General features: G+C 40.2%; 1 long non-coding RNA gene across 1 annotated transcript in view; it reads left to right on the plus strand.

Moving 5' to 3' along the window:
* The window catches only part of LOC128563798 (uncharacterized), a 106,905-nt gene that overhangs the window by 521 nt on the left and 88,426 nt on the right, over positions 1–17,958 (plus strand). The window lies entirely within an intron of this gene.

Below are 17,958 nucleotides of genomic sequence, written 5' to 3' on the forward strand. Positions count from 1 at the left end.
CCAGACTACATCTGGGACAGGTGGGAGGGTAGGGAAGTGGCATATTTGCTCTTTATTTAGAGAAGAAACAGGCAGGTCACTTGAGTCTGGAAAAGAGGCGGGCGCAGAGGAGAGCTCTATCTTTTCAGTGCTGCAGAGGTTTCCTGTGCTGTGAGGGCTGTGCAGAGAGCGGTGGGCAGCTGCGGGCATGTGGGTGGGGCAGGCGTGCGCTGGCTTCAGGTCAGCCGGATCCCCCGGGGCCCTTCTGTGTCGCGCGGGCTCTAAGGAGCTGCCCAGCTAGTGAGGGGAGGGCAGAGATATCCGTGAAGGGCACCGTGGCTATGGTAGACATGACCCCAGCTACTTCCCAGGTCAGAAGACAGGCACTTGACCAGTCTGCAGAAGCAGAGATACCTGGGCCGGATAAGCCTTTCAGAACCGGCCAAAATGTGGAGGGAGCAGCCCCTGGAAGGGAGAGTGGAGCGAGGGGTTGGGAGACGGGCCTCAGGTCAAGCAGCCTGCCCTCAAGAGTTCAGGTGGGTGGGCACTGTCAAACACCAGCCTTCCATCATTCTCATGGCTTCTCCAAGCAGAATCCTGAGCTGTCAGTCTTCTTTCTGGTCAGAAGTCCTGAATGGATCTCAAGAAAGAAATATTATCAATAACAAAATGTAGGGGTACATCTTGGAGCCCCGTCCGATAATGCACTGGAAGGAGGCCGAGGCCCTGACTCAGTGGATGGGAGGGAACTCAGGAGGATAGAACATACTCCTGATGGCTAAGACAGAATCTCTAAAGGCTCCTTTTTGGCAAAGGATAAGAACCGACAGTCTCTGACAGAAGATGTTCAGTGGGCTGGTAAACATGTGAAAAAGTGCTCTAACTTTATTCTTGATTTCTTTGACCTTTGGGCCAAAGAGATGCATATTAAAACTTTTCTGCCAAATTGACACATTTCTTTAAAAAAGAGAATGTCTTCATTTGGGGATAGTATCAGGAGCTACAAAATATATGTCCTCTGACCCAATTCCAACGTTATCTTAACCAAATAAGCAGGTCATTGTCTGTGGCCTTCAGGAGAGAAACTGGATCACTGGGAGTTGGGGGTGGGAAGGAGACTTTTCACTCCACTAAATCATGTGAATGTTACCTTTTTGGGAAACAAATGCATTAATTAAAAAACCCAAATGAATCATTCATTTCTAAGCAGTATGTGCAGATGGAATGCTCTATGGCCATTTTTATAAAATCATGTTTTTCAGGGATATGGACAATGCTTTTGACATAATGTGAGTTTTGAAAATATGCTATGAGACTGAATATCTGCTATGATTCTAATTTTCTATGAAAATTTTATTTTATTTATTTATTTATTTATTTTTTGCGGTTTTTGGCCAGGGCTGGGTTTGAACCCATCTCCTCTGGCATATGAGGCTGGTGCCCTACCCCTTTGAGCCACAGGCACCACCCTATGAAAATTTTATTTACATGCATTAAAAACACTGCAAGTGAATTCACCAGCATCTTAACATTTTTTTTTATTACCATGTAGTGGTAGTGGAATTTTGGTTGATTTTAATTTTTTTCTTTGTGCCTGTTTTGTATCTTCCAAATTTTCCATGATGTGCATATTTTTACTTTATAATAAAATATTTCTGAAGGCAAATATACACAGATGCTTCCATTCCAGATAGCTGGCTGAGCCTATTTTCTTCCAAAATTTTATTGAAATGAAATAGAAGATATAAAAATGCAAATAAAAGCCTAGTTGTGCTAGAAAAAAGATAGGGGCTACCAGTGAGAGCTGACTGGAGATTAGTAAGCAGATGAGTCTTGTTTGCAGAAACCAGAACAATAGAAACCTTAAGCTAAAACATACCGGGAGAAGGTGCTACAGGAATGAGTCACTCTTCCCGGAAACCCTGCCCAACTCCAATTCAGTAAACAAAAACAAAGAATGGAACTGGGACATGGGATACCCAGATGGAATGAGAGTGTAATTACAAAAAATATAACTATTCAAGTATTGGAAATTTTTTTTTTTGGTAATTTAAGTCTAGGCAAGAGGGAAAAAAACCCTCAAAGACATAACTTATTCATTTGACAGCATAAAAATATAAAAACACTGCAAGTGAATTTACCAGCATCTTACCTTTTTTCTATTATCATGTAGTGGTAGTGGAATTTTGGTTAATTTTAATTTTTTTCCTTTGTGCTTGTTTTAAATCTTCCAAATTTTCCATTATGTGCATATTGTTGTTGTGTAATAAAATATTTTAAGAAAATATAAGCAAAGTAAAATGATGAGCAGCAGGCTAGGAGAAGATACTTTAGCATTAAGAAGCAGCCATTGGTAATTAGCCACAATGTGAATAAGGCTGTAGGACAAATGGGCAAAGAAATGCACAGGCGATTCAGACAAATCAGTACAAATAACTGAAAACATGTGAAAAGGTACTAAAATTTTCTGGCATTCATGGAAAAGCAAATTGAGAAGGAATATCCTTTTTCTCATCCATCGGTATACCACATGTTAAAAAAAGATAAGAGTCTTGGACTTTTGAGGGTGTGGAGGTCAGCCATTCTCACACATGGAAGGGATATGGTACAAAGTTGGACGGCAGCAGCTGTCTGGCCTTTTGACTATTATTTCAGGTCTAGGAATCCATCATGTAGGAATATTGACACCTGCGCAGAAAGAGTTTTCATTGACTTGTTTGTAATAGTAAACAATAAGAACCTACGTCAATGCACATTCTATGCCAACTATCATGATATATAATCTTAGAATAGAATTCTGTGATGCTGAAAAAAAGGAATGAAGTTAGGGAAGTGCTTCCTGTCAGGGAGAGATCTCCCGGGTGTGGTAAATGAGAAAAAAAGTATATTATTATCCTCCTATTGATGTTAAATTTATGATTACTGTACACAGTACGAGTGTGTGACACAGATGGAAAAGTACAGGAGATCTGGAAGGATGTGAGCCAACCTGCTCACAGCGGTTACCTCTGGAAGGAACAGAATTGAGTGAGGAAAACTCTTCTGATATATGTTGTATATTGTTTGACCTTTACACATGGCCTGCATTCTTTTTTGATGTTAAAAACAAACAAACGAAAGGATTAGTGTATACCTACTTTCTATCTTAAAAAGATTCATTTTAAGAATTTACTGTCTTGGCTGGGTGTGGTGGCTCAAGCCTATAATCCTAGCACTCCGAGGGGCTGAGGTAGGAGGATTGCTTGATCTCAGGAGTTTGAGACCACCCCAAGCCAGACCACCCTAACACCACCTCTATTAAAAACAGAAAAATTAGTTAGACATTGTGGCAGGCACAGGTAGTCTCAGCTACTCAGGAGGCTGAGGCAGGAGGATCACTTGAGCCCAGGAGCTTGAGGTTGCCAAGAGCTATGATGCCACAGCACCCTTGCCTGGGCAACAGAGCAAGACTCTGTCTCAAAAAAATACTCTTTGTGGATTACTTTGTGAAATGATGGAATAAGTCCAATTACCGAATGATACATACAAAATATATTAGTTTTACCAAAATGTATTATTTTGGCAAAAGGAAATCATGAACTCCTCAGAGGAGAATGTGATTGATGTAAAGACAGATTTGTTCCCTCCATGACACTAGGAAAGCAGTGTTAGCAGGAAGAGAAATAGGAAACAAGTACGTGAAAGAACAGGACAAATAGCACATACGAATAATTAATCCAAGAGGTGAAGAAGGCAGGGTGCATGTTTCCTGTCACCTGGTTGGGGAAAGTAACCAGAAAGCTAAGACACAAGCAAGATGAGGACAGGGCTGGGCCCGGGGTTGGAACGCCCCGTGCTGCGTTTCTCTGGCCTCCGGGCACCAAGCCCAACATTCCTCATTCCACTTGTCACACAAAAGACAGAAGGATGTGTTGTTATATGTCTGTTCTTGCTCTTCTGTTTATCTCTAAATCATTCTCACTTCTAACAAAATTTTTTTTTCCTGAATAATCAAAATGTGAAGTGGCATGGTAATGAATTTATGTAGATTTTACCTAGATTGTTGTGCCAAAGATGCTTAAATTTTGTTGGAAGATTATTCAAATACAGCCAGTATCTCATGGGCCAAGATACGTTTTTTCTTCTTTTCATTTTACCTTTTTCTTCTGGGATTTGTTTTTGTTTTTGGTTCTATCCTTGATCACTGGAAATACTATTCTTAAAGGGCATTTGCTGCCTGCGTTGGCTGTAGGAAACCTGTTGGTGGCTATGTGATGAGGGTGAGGAGCAAGACAGATTCTCTCTCTTTCTTCTTTCTCTCTCAGTATTATTGATGTATAATTTGCATGCTATAAAATCACCCATTTTTTGAGTCCAATCAGGGACTCTAAAAATAAAAAAATAATTAAAAAAAATAAAATTCACCCATTTTAAATGTGCGGTCTGGGTTGCAGTAATTCACCCAGTTGTGAATTACTTCCAGCTTCAGAACATTTCCATCACACCACTAAAGTGGTTCTGTTGGGAGCATTTTCTTTTTTGTAGAGACAGAGTCACTGTACCGCCCTGGGGTAGAGTGCCGTGGCGTCACACGGCTCACAACAACATCTAACTCTTGGGCTTACGCGATTCTCTTGCCTCAGCCTCCCGAGCAGCTGGGACTACAGGTGCCCGCCACAATGCCCGGCTATTTTTTTGTTGCAGTTTGGCCGGGGCTGGGTTTGAACCTGCCACCCTCGGTATATGGGGCCAGCGCCCTACTCACTGAGCCACAGGCGCCGCCCTGTTGGGAGCATTTTCAATCAAATATTTGACTTAGATTTATTGGGGCAGTAGAGTTAACACAGGTGGTACACATTCTGACCCAAACACATGGGATAGCAAACTTCTGGTTGGGTATTCTCCAAGGATCCCCCCTCCTGCTGCCTTTTTATTTTTCATTTATGTCTATAAATGGCAAGTAAGTTTCTCTGCTGTCTCTCTAGGACTTTCCCTCTTGTCCCCATCCCTATCATGTTCCAAGTCCACTCTCTGATGGTGCAACCTTTCTGGGGTTCTGGATTCATGTGGACATTTTTCAGTTCATCCACTCAGCTGTCAGAAGTTCATGTTTGTGTCAGTTTTCCCCATCGGAGAAGCACCTAGGGTAGCCAACACAAACCCTCCCCACCTCCTGACAAACACCAGTGGGAGATAGGCTTAGCTCTCAGGATTTTTGCTTTCTTATTTTCTAGGATTAAGAGTTAAAAAAATTATGCATTATTTTTAGATCCATACTGGAAGACTTTTTTTGAGCATCTAGCCATCCATTTCCAGCTAGAAATGGAAGTCACTGTATTCATCCTTGTAAACTTCTTTTTTTGAGTTTTTAAATATTATTTAGAATATTCCAGGATCCTCCAAGCCAGGTGTACATGAAAGCTTTATAGGAGGTACACAGATTGGGGAAATTTTTAGGGAGTGGATTTGCAGGTCTTCACACTTCCCGTGTACTCTTTCCTAAAACTGATCCCCATGAGAGCAGCCTGTGGTCTGCCAGTTCTCCTTTCTCACCTGTCCTGGAACCAACCTTGTCCTGTTTTACAGCACCTGGGATGAAAGTCCTTCACATCCTCTCTGAATCCTACTCTGCTTTTGCTCTGGTTACAAAAACTTTCTGGGCAACAATTGGCTAATTAAAAACTAGATGGCTGTGGAGGATGAGCTCCACAAGGGCAAAGCAAAACTAGCCACAGTGCAAAATGCTATAGAGGGTAGCGCCTTTTTCACCAGGCGGGAGAGTCAGCAGAGTCGGTGACAGCCTTCTCTCTCTCTCTTAGAGCTAGAATTTAGAAGTGAGATGATTGTCACGGGAACGCATATTATAATAACACTTTTCATTTTCAAGTCGAAGTCAGACTTTTTCTAGCAGTAAATGTAAATTTGTTTTGGCCCATTGGTTTGGCGGTGAAAACCAAGCGGCTTTGCTCTTTGCACAGCAGATAGTGATTTTGATCCCATCAAGTGACTTATATGAATGTTAATGATACAAATATAATTAAAAGCATGTGCAGTACACAGTGCCCTGGGAATTGCATCTTTTAAATTTTTCACATTTATGATTTAAAGGTTTACAGGTGCCAGATTAAAAACATGTGAAAGATATATAATTTCATTCATAAAGTTGTTTTAGGTGTTTTTCAAATACGTTTGAAGACTATTGACATCCACAGTGCCACTTTTTCTCTTTCTTTTATGTTTTTTGCATTGTCTTTTTCATTGCTCGTATAATTACTATTTTGGTATTTCATCATTTGGATAATTTTAATAATAGACTTGGAATTTTTAGTTCTAACTTTGTAAGACTTTTAAAATCTGTTTCATCTGTCTGGAAACTATGACAAACGTAAACCGAGGGACTGTCTGGTTGTCAAATATAGTAGAGCTATAGTTGGAAATTAGTTTGGGGTTGAAAAATCCCTCAGAAATTTTGGTAAACCTCATTTAAATGATGTATCAAGTGCTCATTTTGGCATTATTTGTAATGGCCGCAAACTAGACCACATATCCAGCTAATTTGTGCTGTATTTCTACAATGGAATATTCTAGAGCAATGGAAGGGAGTGAATGACTGGTACACACAGTTTGTGGATGACTCTCACAAACATGATGTTTTTTTTTTTTTTTATTGTTGGGGATTCATTGAGGGTACAATAAGCCAGTTACACTGATTGCAATTGTTAGGTAAAGTCCCTCTTGCAATCATGTCTTGCCCCCATAAAGTGTGACACACACTAAGGCCCCACCCCCCTCCCTCCATCCCTCCACAAACATGATATTAAGCATAAGAATGGGTTTGGCTCCTGTGCTCAGTGGTTAGGGTGCCGGCCGCAAACACTGGGGCTGGCGGTTTCGAACCCAGCCTAGGCCTGCTAAACAGCAATGACAATTACAACAAAAAAATAGCCGGGCGTTGTGGTGGGCGCCTGTAGTCCCAGCGACTTGGGAGGCTGAGGCAAGAGAATCACTTAAGCCCAAGAGTTTGAGGTTGCTATGAGCTGTGACACCGCGGTACTCTACCAAGGGTGACACAGTGAGACTCTGTCTCAAAAAAAAAAAAAAAAAAGCAAAAGAATGACTCAAAGTACATACTATGTAATCACACTTATATAAAATGCAAAAACAGCAGTAAAAGGGGTCCTTGGGTTATGGACAAGATATGTTTCTGAGAACATCTTTAGGTTGGATTTGTATAACTCAGATCGCTGATGAATAGTGCAAATATGGCAATAAAAACAACAACATAGTATAATGGCTCACGTGTGGTAATAATGATACAGTGTAATACTGTCATAGCAATAATATTAATAATACCCTTGTAGTGTTAATAATGTGTCACCAAAACTAATGTGCTCTTTTCTTCAATTCAAACAAAGAGAAGATAAAAACAACTCCATATAAAAAGTTCAAATAGGACATGGGAGAAATGTTAAAACAGAACATTATGGATAATATTGCATTGATGTCTTGCTTGCTGGAAGGGTATTTTTGAGGTCAGGAGAGAGGCTGACATTCATCAGAAGATGATGATGGAGATGGTGCTGGAGAAGAGGGGCAGCCATTAGAGAATTGGGATTGGATTCTGCTGCTGGGGGCGGGGGCCTTACCACTGCCGTGGTAAAAAAACAAAAACAAAAACAAAAAAACTGTTTTTCTTACCACCAAAAGAAAACTGTGGCAACTATTTGATGGTCAATAGTCTCTGTTTTATATATGGCTTGTTGCTAGTGATAAAGCCGATGACAGCAGGGGACCACTCTGTCACTCAGAATATGATTTCGCCTTAGCCTGTGCAGACAATGCAACTTCTTTAGGCCCCAGAGCTTTCTCTGCCAAGCTCCACCTTGTTACTTCATGTTCTTCTGCAGCCTTCCAGGCCGGCACACCACCGGAGGCAGGCGTGGTTGGGCATGGGGTCATGATGTCATAGGCTTTCACCTGAGCCCTGTTTCTTGTAGCATTTTTCATTTCTGGCAAGGAGGCTGTATTTGAAATACTAGTTTCATGGATGGATTTTCTTGTCCGAATCCAAAGGCATTTTCTTGGCACAGACCCTGTGAGCTTCCCTTGTTGGACCATTGGGGCCTACACACCTGAGGGCCAGTTGCTGGCTTCCGGAGACACCCCTGAGCACGGTGGACCACACCCCCCAGGGAAGGCACACGGCGCCTCTTTCCTACATCAGGGGCACAGTCCCCCACCCTCTCTTCCACTTCCCCCCACCCCATGTCCTTCTACCCTCCCACTGTCAACTAAAGAAAAAAGCCCATATTTTTAAAGAATAAAAGTCGAAAGAAAATTTTTAATAGACATTATTTTTCCAGCATTTTGAATATGGAGCGGAAGGCACAGTCTTTTCCCATGTACACCCTATCTCCACACAGACACAGCCTCCCATGACCAGCATCCTGCACCGGACCGGCACTTTTGTTACAGTCTCTGGACTATACTGAGACATCATTAACCCCAAGCTCCAGAGTCTGCATCAGGTTTTGCTCTTGGGGTTGAACTCTCTATACATTATACCTAAATGTACAATGGCATGTATCCACAGTGATGTACCTCATGGAGAGTCATGTGGCAATTTAGAATACCTATCATTAACTTCACCTATGTTTAGTAAAAGTGTTAAAATATTAAAGACAGTAAAGTTGCTAGCACAAGTGCACACCTAAGGTAAAACACCTTTAAGGGTTCATGCATTGTGTTCTCACCCACATATGAGAGCTAAACATTAAAACAATTTATCTCATGGACACAGAGCAGAATCATGGTTACCCAAGACTGGGAAGGGTAGTAGGAAGTGGGGGAGGATAAAGTGGGGATGGTTAATGGGTACAAAAAGACAGTTAGAGAGTTAGGTAAAATGAGCAGTATTTGATAGCGGAACAAAGTTGAACTTGTTTTTTCAGTCTTACTGAGGATTGCAACCTGAGGGAATCTTTCAGGGTGTCGTTAAACTGCTCCAGAGCAGGGTTTCAGCTCACAGCGGGTGCAGTTTCTGCTTGTGTTGGGAATTAGAGCAGAATCTCATCACAGTTTGGGTGCGAGAGTACATCTGGTTACAGATGATGGAGCACAATCATTGATCCTGTCAAAGGTTGTCTTACCTACAGGAAAAGGAAAGAGCTAGGATCATTGAAATGATCTTTTCTTTACAAAATGCAGCAATTCAGGCAAGAGACCTGGGAGCCTGTGCTCTTGGGGCTCATCGGCGTCAGGGCGTTCTTGCTCACAAGGAGGGTGAGCAAGCCTCTTCCCAGCAAGGGCTGACTGTGGGGCTGGCCAGAGGCAGGCGTTTGCTACTTTGTCTCATGCCACCAACCTTGGCAGTGCTCCCAGGGGTGGACCCCACTTTCAGCAGGAGCCTCCAGTGCCAGGACAGGCAATCTCTAGCTTTCGGACTTAATCGCTTCCTCAGACAAGTTTCACGGTACTCACACAGAGGTATATTAAGTGATATCAAATATATACCAAATGTATAATTGTGGTTTTCCCAATATCATGCCACAGTTTGAAAAATGACAGTTGTAAGAGCTTATGGTGAGTCACCTCTTTAAATTTGCTACTGGAAAGGGCTGTCGTCCCTAGTTTGGGGCCAACAACACCTGTCTCCTGCCAGGACTAGCAAGCCAATGTTCTGACTTCTCTCCCACTGTTTGGGGTCGGGGTGGGGTCTTCTTTTACCCTTTCTCTGCTGCCACCCAAGCCTAGCCCTTCCCCAAACATGCTTGTTCCTGAGGTACAGGGCCCCAAGGGTGAATGGAGAAGAAGAGGGGGAGAGAACCCTAAGGTCACAATCACATTCAGGCTCAGCAGAAGCTGGGGAGGATGCTGAACTTCGGGCTGTGGTCAGAGGCTGACAGGCAACATGGTCATGTAATTGCACGCTGTCATCATTTTCTGATAGATTTGACCCCTCACGGGGGGTTCAGATATGTCAGTGTATACTGGGGAAGCTGCAGGTGAGTGAAATTCACATGCAAAAAACCTGTAAAATTGTTTGCAGCAACCAGAACTTTCCCCACGTTCTTTACGTGTTCTGGAGACCATTATCCTAAGTATCTCAGAAGTGGACAAACCAAACACTGGATGTTCTCACCAGTAAGTGTGTGCCTGCACACACAGGCACAAAGAGATATAAAGGACATTGAAATCCAAGATGGGGGGAGGGATAAAAACTTACCTTGGGTACAGTGAACACTATTTTGGTGACAGACACGCTAACACCCCTGACTTGGCATTGTATGAAGTATTCGTGTAACAAAAATATTTATACCCCCTTATACACGTATTTCGTAAATAAAAGAAAGTTAACAAATGTATACCAGAAAGAAAGAAAGAAAAGCCAAGGAATTGATGTAACACTGTTTTGACTTTCATAGGATGTTAGAGCTGGAAAAGAGCTTGGAAATCAGCTAAATTCACAAGTTTATAACTGTGGATTTGCAAAAGTAATGTGGGAGATGTAGGACTCTCACCGCCAAGGTAACTAGATTATTTCCGCCTAGAATGTTCTTTGTGTCTGGAAATAGCAAGGGTAATGAGCTTAGCCTTTGCAGTCAGTCTGAGCTGGATAGAGGTTGTTTAGCCTTGTGCTGAGATCCAGTCCTACCCTCATTGGCAGAGTGACCTTGGGTAAACTGCTACTCGACCTGTTCCAACTTCAGTCTTCTCATCTATAAAGTGGGCATAGCCACGCATGCCTATTCTGGTCCTTGTAAGGAGTAGGTTATGATAAGGAAAAGTATTCATAGCTAGCACTTAACTGAGTACTTGTAACATGCCAGACACTTTTCCAAGTTCTTTACATGTTCTAATTGATGAGCTTTATTACAGATGAGGAAGCTGAAGCACAGAGAGATGAACCTGTTTAGACTTAAAGTTAGCAGTTAATGGCACCAGAATTGCGTTCCAAAGAGGCTCACGAGGTAGTAAAATCTTGAGAACTGTAATTTATTGAGCATTTACCACCTGCTAGACACCATCCTAGGAACTTTGCATGGAGTGTTGTCAAGCAATTCCTATAGTAATTGACTTGTGGCTTATTATTATTGCCATTTTACAGAGAAGAAAACTAACTGGGGCTGCATAACTCTAGTTGTTCAGTTAGGAGTCTGAGTTTGAATCCGGAAGTTTAGACTCACCGCGTGGCCTTCCTGAGAAGACCCTGCAGGAAGCGCGACACACAGTGGCAGGGAGGACTTAGGGGACTCCTGAGGCTGCTCTCGGGTCTCATGCTCAGGGCAGCCCTCTGCTTAGCTTAATGCTTTGCCTTTACCGACTTAAGCGTTTTCATAATTTATCTTTGAGCTTGTGTTTTGCAGGTCAAGTCCGATGGACAGTGCCTGGCGGCAGTGTGCACCCGGGGCTGTGGGCGGGAGCAGCTCAGCTGAGACGGACTCCCTGCAGAGCGCGCGGTGGCAATGCCCAGGCCGCAGTGCTACACCCCACGGAGGTGGCTGAGCCTGGGCTGGGCTCAGATGGGGGCGCTGTGGTGTCAGCAGGGGCAGAATCTGCACAGGCAGTGGCTGTGCGTCCGGGAGAGAGAACACGAAGGCGGCAGAAAGACCAGGGGTGGAAGGCTGGCTTGCCTGCCCTCTCTGTGCGTAGGAGTCTCTGCCTAGGCCCTATGCACAAATATGAACTTCCCCGTCTGAGCACCAGAACAGGAACAGCCAGTGCTCAGGCAGCTTTGTCAGTAAGCCAATACAAAGTAAAACTGTGCTTACGGACTTTGCAATAAAGCATTTCAAAGAGTTTTTAGAGTTCTTCAAAGATTTGGAATTTCTGGTTTTCAGAGCTGCTACTACGTTACAAAGCAAACATTCACAGACTTATAAATAGAGATTAAAGTTGAAGCGTTATCATACTGGATGGAAAAAAACACTATTTTCATTTGAAGCTTCTCATGAACTGATTTTTAGTGAGGAACACAATTTTGAAATTAGTTTTGCCCTTGTAATCGAAGGTACAGTGACAGAATGCAGACGCAGGCATTTTGAAGTAGGTACAAATCATGAAACAACTTACTGGCTTCTTGTTGTAGCACATTTACAAGTTATAGGAAAAGTCAGAGGAAACATTAAAATGCCATTATATAAATTAACATTTAGAATTAGATTTCCGTGTAACTGATGTGTATGAACAATTCAAGTATTAGAAAAATTGTTCCGTGAGATTCATCAGCTCTAGATATATTACAACTTAAGTGAAATAATTTGTCAGAAACATATCTAATGTTGTCAGAGTCTATAACATACTTTTTTTTTTTTTTTTTTTTTAGACAAGAGCCTCACTCTGTCATCCCGGGTAGAGTGTTATGACATCATAACTCACAGCAATCTTAAACTCCTGGGCTCAAACTCCTCCTGCCTCAGACTCCTGAGTAGTTGAGACTATAGGCACCCACCATAATATTTTTGTATTTTTAGTAGAGACAGGGTCTCACTCTTGGTCAGGCTGGTTTCAAACTCCTAAGCTCAAGCAATCCTCCTGCATCGACCTCCCAAAGTGCTACACGTGTGAGCCCCTGTGCCCGGTTATAACATACTCTTAATGGTGGCGTCAGCACAAAGTTCCTTCTCAAAATTAAAAATCATTATAAGTTACCTGCAATCCTTTATCAACAGTGACAATGTTATTTTGTATTATATCAACTGAACATGAAGTTGCTGGAAGTATAGATTTTGATGATCTACAAATGAATTTGTAAAAAAAGAAAGTCTGAAAAATCTTATGAGCAATCATATTATCACATTAATAAATTATTTATTGTGGGTGGCACCTTTGGTTCACTGAGTAGGGCACCAACCCCATATACCGAGGGTGGTGGGTTCAAACCTGGCCCCGGACAAACTGCAACAAAAAAATAGCCAGGCATTGTGGCAGGTGCCTATAGTCCCAGCTACTCAGGAGGCTGAGGCAAGAGAATTACTTAAGCCCAGGAGTTGGAGGTTGCTGTGAGCTGTGACACCACTGCACTCTACTGAGGGCGATAAAGTGAAACTTTGTCTTAAAAAAATAAAATAAAATAAAAAATAAATTATTTATTGTATTATATGAAAATTGTGAGACCCCCCCTAGTTTTATAATTTTTTGCCATTTTTTAAGTTTTTGTTGTTACCCATATATGAGAATTATCACTAACCTATTTTATAAGCAAGGCGATTTTTTTTTTTTTCTTTTTTTTTTTTATTGTTGGGGATTCATTGAGGGTACAATAAGCCAGTTACACTGATTGCAATAAGCAAGGCGATTTTTAAAAGAAAAATACTTTAGTGGGTATTCTTCCTTTTCTTTTTTTGGGATGCCACGCCATCTACTTACTTTATTCTCTCTCTTCCCCCCTTTCCTGTCTCACTCCTTCTCTTGTCTTAAAATGTAAGATAAACATATTTTTGTATCCTAAAAGAGAAAATAAATGCATTGTATTTTAGTGTGCTGTCTGGCACTGTTTTCCTGCGTTTTGAACAGAGGCCTCACGTTTTTATTTTGCACGGGGTCCTGCCCTTCCCACCCCAGCTTTGCGCAGCTGTTCTCTCTGCTCTTTGCGTCCTCTTCGCTCTTCACAGTGACTGGGGTCGTGGCCCCCCAGAAACCGGTTTCCTCCTCTTGACCCTGTGATGTTTGCTAGAGGCATCTTTTCTTCATTTTAAGAGGAAGTTGTGTGTAGTGTATGCTTTACTTTTCTCATCATTTTCTTTGATTTGCCTCCAGTATTTTTCTTTCTTTCTTTCTCTTTCTTTCTTTCTTTCTTTCTTTCTTTCTTTCTTTCTTTCTTTCTTTCTTTCTTTCTTTCTTTCTTTCTTTCTTTCTTTCTTTCTTTCTTTCTTTCTTTCTTTCTTTCTTTCTTTCTTTCTTTCTTTCTTTCTTTCTTTCTTTTCTTTCTTTTGTCATGTGATCCAGGTATTGGGGGCTTTTGTGGGTCAACCTTCTTTTCATCCTGTATATACTTGAAGACCATACTTAGCACTTTGTATAAATAGCAACACCCAAACAGATGCATCACATAGGGTGCTAATTGAAACTTTTTTGTGAATACATGTGAAAGATAATCCAGATCACACAACACATAGCAGAAACACAATAAAACCCCATTTTAGGGCTTGTACTTTCCCTGAAAGATTCTCTTTTCTCTAGTCAGCTAATCAAATTTTTTTTTTACAAATGGGCTTTCCAAAACCCTTTTACTAATGTCCTAAATAATTCAGATGTGGCCCTAAGCTTGCACACTGGGTAAAGCAAAGGCCAGTGGTGAGTCAAGGACCACCTGCTCTTTTCAGTCCTGCTTCTTGGTTTGTAGGGGCCTCTATTTTCATTCCAAGAAGCTTCTAAAGTTCTCCCCAGCCAAAGCTTGCTGCATCCTAAGATACAATTCTTCTAAGAAAAGATATTCTCCATTTTCTTTTTGGCCTCTTCACTTACCTTTCATTGCTTATTTTTTTCTAAATTCTGCAAAGTTACCCTTAGATTCTTTTATTTTCTTTAATTTAATTTACTTTTACTGAGTTATGTGTTTATTAAACACAAAAGTGTGTTTAATAAATTCAAAAATATTTATGCTTTATGTTTAGCGTCTCAATAAAGATTTATTGTGAGAACAAAGCTATGTCATTCTATTTCTATTGGAGGTTTTCAGCATTGGAAATTTTCAGAAAATTTAATCAATTACCTCCTTTGATTTTTAGAAATGAAAAACTTCATTAATACTCAAAACAGTCATTTTTATCTTGAGCAGCTGTTATTATTAGAAAGTATTTTCTTATATGTTCAGGCAAAATCTGCCTTCTTTCCAGTAGTAAAGAAAAGAAAAGGCTTATTTTAAAAAATGAACTCAGGCAAAAGAGAATGTCATTATTTTTCAAACCCTATGAGAGATTCTAGTAGTCTCTTTCAGAGTCATTGCAAACTTCTATTTCATTAACTTTTAAAATTTTTCCAAGCATTTGATTTTAAAGTGGCTAATCCATTATGAAACACTTTCCATATTTTAATTTTTAATATTTCAAACCATTTTTGTTGCATTGGATTGGGAAGACTTTGTAGGATGAGAGTAACTACCCATTGTAATATTGTGCTAATGTAAAAGTGAATCTTCAATTTCCCAAACTGACACGCTTATGAAGTGTTTTAAGTACAGAACACTAGTAAGGTGGGGAATACAAATGCAAAGTGTTATCATAACAACATGCTTTTTGAGAACTGGTTGGCAGGAAGTAATAGAAGTGACAAAATTACAGACCCACTCAATATATTGTTGTTACTTTTGTTAGATTTCATGAGCATATGTGAAGATGTAGAAAAAGGTTACTTGGGCAGCTACTATAAACTCTGAAATTTCAAAGATATAAAAATAGGAGGAAAAAGTACAATGCCCACCAGAGAGACTTTTTACGTTCAAGTTAACGTTCAGACTCAGAAGACAGTTTGGGCAAGAGCCTCCCAGAGAGTGGGAAAAGAGCCACATGTGTCAGTGGGAAGTGGGGGAATTCCTCAGCAGTTTATACCACGGTCCACATGTGTGTCCACATGTGTTTTCTCCTCTGATGCCAGCTTCATTGTGGGGAAACTCACAGAAGGCAAGTGTGCATTTACTCTTATGTCCCATAACTCCATCAGCACAACTTCCGCATTCCCACTTACTATAATCCCTAGTCAAGGGAAGCCCAAAGCATGGTGTCTCTCTTCATCCATTTCATCTACTTCATTTATAACTATTCCAAGTTGATTGCAAGTTATCTTTTGGGATCCTACTTATCGTAAACAGTGTTGCTTAGAAACATATTTGACATTTAATGCTTATTGGGTTACTAGGAGAACAGAGCTAGGAAGTTAATCTAAAAAAAAATTCCACGCAGAAAGGTAGAAGATTTTGTTAACTTTCTGCCCACAATATGTAAATACAAATGAGAAGTAAGAGAAGCACACAGTGTAGTTTCTAAATATAGTAGAACCACTATAAGTTCACCACTCAAGCAACTTTAAAAAACTGATCAACATACAGAGTGGTCAACATAGGGAACTAGGCCTACTGTACTGATATGTACATGTGGTGTGTATCGGGAACTTAAGGAGGTGGTCAGTTTTAGGGAGATCGTCAACCATGGAGGGTCCACTGTATTATAATCGAATGGATGAGAAGTTAGACCATCAATAATATTATTATCTTTGCCTAGGGAATAGGCAAAATCAAACTGGCCCCAAAGTCTCTATGTAGCTAACAGCTATTAGATTTTCTATTCTATAAAGTGACTGCCTTATTCAGTATTATATTTCTGGTACAATAGTTAGTAGGTAGTCAGTAAATATGTATTGAATGAATGAATAAGGAAATGAATAAAAGACTATCCTTAGGCTATAGTACGAAAAGTAAGACAGACCCTGTCACTGGCCATGTACTCTCCAGTGGTGAAACAATTATTTGCCCACATACAACCATTCCTGCCCAGGATCTGCTGCCACTGCCAATGACCTCACCCCCTCCAGCAACAGAGCTGCCTCATGTATGTACACATTCCCTTGAAGCCCAAGGACTGGTTTTCAAGGCATCCTTGGCTTAAGCAAAGCCACATTGCAGCAACTGTAGCCTAGGCCACTGAGGTACTCACAAAAAGTTACAAATAAATCATACAGAGACTACAATATAGTATCTACCTAGAACAAAAGCTAAAGCACCTTACCCAATTGATGTTATAGGATACATCTCAGAGGAAAAAGACTTTCTCTACAAAGCCTACTTCATAAAATTGAAAGAAGGTTCTGTTCCACCCTTATGCAGATATCACCATAGGGACACAAGGAATATGAAAAAGCAAGGAAACATGACCCCACAGTAACAGACTCAAAATAAAATAATAAAATTGATGAAAGACTTGAAGAGGCATTCAAAATAATCTTATAGAAACTCAAGAAGACATAAGGGAACACAGATGAACAATTCAAGGAAATTATAAAAACAATCATGATCTGAATGAAAAATTCAACCAAGGTAGAAATCATAAAAATGAATCAAACAAATCTTGGAATTGAAGAATTCAATAAATTCAATAGGCAAAATAAAAAAGACAAGAGCTTCAACAATAGACTAGGTCAAGCAGAAGAGAAAAATTCTGAACTTGAAGACAAGTCTTTTGAAATAACCAAGTCAGAGAAAAATGAAAAAGGAATGTCTATGGACATATGGGATGTAATTAAGTGAGCAAATATTCACATTACAAGATTTCTAGAAGGAGAAGAGATAGAAAAAGGTACAGAAAGTCTACTTAATGAAGTAAGAGCTGAAAACTTCCCAAGTCTTGGGAGAAATTTGGACATTTGGATACAAATCTGAAAGATCAAACCCAAAATATCTTCTCTGAAGCACATTATAGTCAAACTGTCGAAGTCAAAGACAAGATTCCAAAAACAGCAAGAGAAAAGCATCAAGTAATATACAGGGGAATCACCAGAAACCTTATAGGCCAGGAAAGAATAGGATGATACATTGAAAGTGTTGAAAGAATAAAACTGTCAGCTGAGAATACTATATCCAGTAAATCTATCCTTCAGAAATGGAGAAATAAAGTCTTTACCAGGAAATCAAAATCTGACAAAATTTATCACCACTAGACAAGCATTAAGAAATACTTAATGGAGTCCTTCATTCTGGAAGCAAAAGGACAATATTTACTATCATGAAAATATGCTCAACACAAAACTCACTGGTAGATCAAATACTCAATAATCATTACAGAAAACCACCAACTGCAAAGATAAACAAGACAGGAAGAAACCTTTTCAGAGTCTATTGAATATAATAGGCTTATTTACCAAAATAAAAATGATATTCTTATTTATCAAACTAAAAAATGATAAAAAATACTAGATAAATAATTTAAATGCTTAGAAAAATAATTGGTGTGTAAACTGTGTCCTTGGAATAAAGTCAGTACTTTTTTTTTTTTTTAACTTTTATTTTTT

Source organism: Nycticebus coucang, chromosome 13 (genome assembly GCF_027406575.1).
Source record: "Nycticebus coucang isolate mNycCou1 chromosome 13, mNycCou1.pri, whole genome shotgun sequence".
Classification (NCBI taxonomy): Eukaryota; Metazoa; Chordata; class Mammalia; order Primates; family Lorisidae; genus Nycticebus; species Nycticebus coucang.